Source organism: Aythya marila, assembly GCF_965140915.1.
Source record: "Aythya marila genome assembly, chromosome: 9".
In the NCBI taxonomy this organism is placed as follows: domain Eukaryota; kingdom Metazoa; phylum Chordata; class Aves; order Anseriformes; family Anatidae; genus Aythya; species Aythya marila.
In genome coordinates this window covers 3570440-3575762 of record NC_139050.1, presented here as the reverse complement: position 1 = coordinate 3575762, position 5323 = coordinate 3570440, and positions in this window count along the sequence as shown.

The following is a 5323-nucleotide window of genomic DNA, read 5'->3' as shown; positions in this document are numbered from 1 at the left end:
TCAAAACATAGATTGTTCTTGAAAAAACACTGCTTGCAAGGGGGTGAACTCTGTACCAAGAATTCATACAGCAAACACTGAAATGACAGTAGATAACATCATTAGGTATCAAGGAGAGAGGAACATCAGAAATTTGTAAATAGCTCTATACTCATAACTCAGGGAAATAGCAAGGTGCTATGCACTAAACGGTCAGTCTAACTAGAATTGTGTCAGTGGAGATGGGTTCAAGTAATTGGCTCAATTTACAGTGAAATCGTCAATTACAGTGTCAAGATTAAACTAGCAGTTTAATATCCTTGCAGCATCATTGATCAGGTATGAAGCTAGTGAGAAAACTATAAACTAGAAAAGTAGGCAAATGGGAATTTGAGAATGATAGATTCAATGTGGCAGCTAAAATCAGAGCTGCAGAGTGGTCAGTATGGTAAGAACTATTCACTCAAATGTCATAGGATTTCACACACAAATAAGCTTTGTTATATAGCTGAATGTAAGGAATACAAAACAAATCTTAATGTAAAATGTCTTGCAAATGTGAAAAATAATGGTATTTTGGCAGACTGGCTAACTATAGTGATTGCTTTTTTCAGTGTACATTTACTACTGCTGAGTGTTTCAGATTGTTATGACTAGGAATAAATGGTTAATATGTCTTTCAGTGACAATGCATATCAAAGGTGTCTGAGATAACACAAATCTCAGAGATGCTCACTGCATAGCATTGCTCCAAATTGTTACAGGAGTAGGCAAAAATGTTTGGTTAATTTTAAAGTGGGTAGTACCGTATTAATGCCAATTACAATCAATGAATACATGATATGCACATATATGCTTATATATGAATTACATGAAAATGATGGTAAAAAACATACAAAACAAGAAACACAGAGACAATGCAATAGTACTACAGAAATGTGGAAAACATGAGAGTTTATGTGAAATGCTTAATGCATTTTGGAATCATAAAAATTAAATATAAAAGTGCAAATGTGATATTTTGACTTATTTTTTTTTTTTTAAATTAAAAGCAGTGGTGAGATAAACACACTTTGACTTTAATGAAGCTGTGTTTTCTAAAGCAAAGTGTCTTTCCTGACTTATATTCATCAATTCTATTGTAGACTTGGTAGAAATTCTGAGGAAGATTTTTGCTTCCTCCTGACTGAAAGTAGTTTGACTCAACTGTGTGTTAGGTAACTGTAGGAGAAGTGCTCCTCTGTTTTCCTTACTAGGTGCATCCGGATAACTCGCTGGCTTTCATCTTGCAGCTCAGACAATCTGACCACAGAATAGTTGCGTAATTACCTGATGCTGTCAGCTTTGCTGCCTTGACTGACTGGTACAGGACTCTTTTCGACTGCAAAGGTCTTCAGCACCCCACAGTCTGGACTGTGGAAAGAAAGATTAAAGGCATTTCTGAGTTCTTCTCAGAGGGGGGTAAGACAAACACATTTTACTGTGTGTGTGGTTTTTTCCTTTGATTTTTTTTTGTTGCCAGGTCTACCTATCAGTGTGTTAAGATTAAGAGGAAAGAAAGCTCTCCCTTGGGAAGGAAAGGGAAGGGAAGGAAAGGAAAGGAAAGGAAAGGAAAGGAAAGGAAAGGAAAGGAAAGGAAAGGAAAGGAAAGGAAAGGAAAGGAAAGGAAAGGAAAGGAAAGGAAAGGAAAGGAAAGGAAAGGAAAGGAAAGGAAAGGAAAGGAAACTATATTTTAGCTAAGTGAAAATTTGACTGAAGGAAGTAAGAATATATGGAATGAGCCTGACTGCACGTGACATTGTAAGCAGTGTGAGAACAAGTAGATGGACAAAAGAGCACAGAACGGAACTGATGTTCCTTTCTAGTGCTTGCTATTATCTCATTGTAGGTAAACCACATATGTATCTATTCGTGTGAACAGAAACTTGCAACATATTTCCTAGGCAAATAGCAACTCTCTCTCTTTATTTGGTATAATACTAAATTGATGAAAACAGCCAGGCAAAGATGAAAAACAGAATCTTTGGGAAAGAGAGTGTTCTGTTTACAGCATAACATGCTTTCATTCTCCCAGAATGGCTCTTACCTGGCAAACTGAAAACTCCTAGAAAATCATCTTCCACATACAAATATGACAGTTTTAACATTTTCATGGCTCTGGTGCCATGGTTAGCATTGGAAATAACAGAGCAGAAGTGAGAAGGAGTGCTAACATTGCAGAAGGAAGTGTATGAGTATAGAGGTGTGTGTTTCACTAAGAGGAAGCAGGATCCCTATGCCAGAATAGAACAACCTTGAAAAAAATTAGCCAAACCCATTTAATTCACCAAGCAGAAACAAGGAAATATCACAGTACAGTCTTTCTGCATCTGCCAGACCTTACAATTATGAGAAAGGACAGCATAAAAAACTCCCCTTAGTAAAAATTCACTGCACCCATTACTGACATAACAGAAATAGGAAGTGGCTTTCTACATCTTTCCCTTAACTCAAACTCTTGGGCTGGCCTTTCTGATTTAGTTCAGCTTACCACAGACTGACCTACTTCAGAACAAGTGGGTCATGATACAACTTCAAATCAGGAAGCCTAAAACCCGCTCTTCTCTGCAAGAAAGAGTGTGTTTGAGTCAGAAACGCTTTCTTACTCTTCTTAGGATGGTACTTTGGGTCAAGAAAAGAGATTTGGAGAATCTGCGTTGGCAGAAAGAACCCACAGTTCTCAAAAGGAAGCTCTTCGTTGTAACCATATTAATTTTACTTCACACTATCCAACACAGTTGTCTCCAGCACTCTACATAAATGTATACTGCAGCCTTTCAAAGGCTTTTGAATACTGACTGATAGTGAAGTTTATAGTATCTTAACTTTCAGCCACTCCTGCAGACTGCTGACATAAGCAAAAATGCACAGGTCACAACTGATGTATGTTATCTTTCCAAGCTGATAACATCAATAATTTTGATCTCTGTACATAAAAGCTGATTACATTGCTGCAGATCCTGAGTGTGGATGTCTCAGCATTTCTTTTCTTTCCAGTGCAGATATTTTTGAACTCTCTACAGTGTGCATAGAGTCTTCAAAGCTGGCCTTCCATTGTTCAGAGGCTGCGTGCACCTTTTGGATGCTGAAAAACCTCAGGAAACAATTTTACCCCAGCAGCCGAAAAAAAATCTTTCTAAAATTACGCACTAGTTGCCTGTTTTCATGAACTCTAAAAAGCTTAGCATTTATGCTTAATAGTGCAGGGTTAGTGGTATGGACTTCAGCTCAGGCGCCCTACTTTTGTGCATCATTGCTTGCCTAGCCCTTAAGCAATTAGCTGTGTTGAAGTCCTTCCTTTCCCTACAGTTGTTACCTATGCTGCCAAAAGTCTCCATGGATAATCCTACCTGCACCAGAGCTGTAGTTCTGTTTTGTCACATACCATTAGTTACTATCTATTTATTTTGCATGCAAGCCTATTCACAGTGGCACTTTGGGAAAAACTTCATCTCAGAATAGCATAGCTCTTCGCCACCTTCTCAGATAGTCAGCATTTTATTTTTTTCTATTTTTTATATAGGAATAGAGTAAACAATGCCATCATGCCAGCAAGGAAAGCGGATGAGAGTCGAGGCCTGATTTGACTGATAATGTCATCAGCACCATTACCTCTTATTCCTGATGATGACAAGCTGTGAGATGTGTGTTTGAATGGGGATTTACAGGGAGAAAGTAAGGCAAGAACATGGAAGGAGCTGTTGTTACAGAGCTCTGTGGCTGCTCCACTTCCCTCTTCCGTGTTCAGACTGGGCTGCGTTTGTCCTTTCCATGCCTCATGAAAAACAAACAAAACAAGCTTGTTGGTATATGGTACGCAAAACCTTGAAAAAAAAATATTTCTCAAGAATACCACAGTAATTGATCCAATGATGCAAATACCATCCTGAAGTACAGGACTGAAGAGAGGCTTATTGTAGAAAATATATTAAAATAGCAGATACTCCTCATTTATGTTGTATAGAAGTACCAAGCCTTCAAATTTAACTAACAAATCACACATAACACTTCTAGTTGGTGTTAACTAATACTGAAGACATCAGAGAGGCTGCATGAGTGTTTGCAAAGAACAGAGAGGAAGGAGTTAATGTAGAAGCAGCGCCCATGGCATGTTCATTGTTAGCATCATTTAAGCTAAAAGAACAGAAAAATATTTATGCCTAGAAAGAATAATTGAGGTGGTTACATATTACGCTAAACAAATACAAAAAACTGTTAAGACACTAGAGGACGCCAAGACTAGGTGTTGTTCAAAAAGTTGTTTTTGAACAGGGTCATTCCAAATAAGTCAGTTCTGTTGTAAAGCTGTTTAGATTAATTGTTTTCAATGAAAATATTTCCTATCTGCCTCAAGATAACCAACCTTCCACATATGAACGAGACAAAAGATCAAACCAAACCCCAGTCATGTCTCACAGACAACCTGGAATTGGCCATTGTATTTTACTTCCTAGCTTTGCAGAACCAAAGGTCTGTCTTCAAAGTGAAGCTGTAGGGAGTCCTGTGAGTGTTTCACAGAAGTCACGTACTGTTAGACAGTGACCTGAACCTTGTTCTAGTGACCCCTCACCAATGATACGGGCTGTGAGGAGACTGATGAAATGAAAGGATGTTGGCTGCTTCCCCCTGTCGATGATCTACAGCCATTTCTGCATAAAGATCAACTCTTGGGTACATTATCTTCTAATGGTTCCATGTTGGTTACACTTGTAGCGCACTCCAGCTCAGGCTTTCAGGCTGACACCTTGATTTCCGCAGTGCACGGGTGAAGCCCTGGGCCAGCCCTTCCAGCTGGTGGTGCTCAGTGGGGCACCATGAGGTGACTGCAAGAATGGCAGAAAAGCCTTCAAATACCAAGCCCATGCATAACACATTGTTACAGGTAAAATTAATAGGGAGAGGTACAAATCAGTCCACCTGGGAAACAAATCAGTCCACCTGGGAAACAGCAAGCCTGACTCTATATTGATGAGCTCCCAGGTGACTATTGCTACTGTGGTGACATCTTGCTGTTACAACAGCTAGTTCTGCTGAAATGCAGGTTGAAAGCCTGGATGATGGAGAACAGAGAAAGGAAGAAACCAGCGCTCTGCTGCCCGCCTGTTGCAGACACGGCACAGCCCTCGCTGTGAGGGACTCCGGGCGGGGCAGCACCACCACCACCACCACCATTTGCCCGCCCCGCAGGCGGCGGGGCCGGGAGATGGCGGCCGCCACTGCGGGTGGCGGCGCATGCGCGCAGGCTCTGTTTGGCCGTTGCCGTGGCAGTGGGCCGGGGCTCGGGGCTCGGGGCTGGCGGCGCACG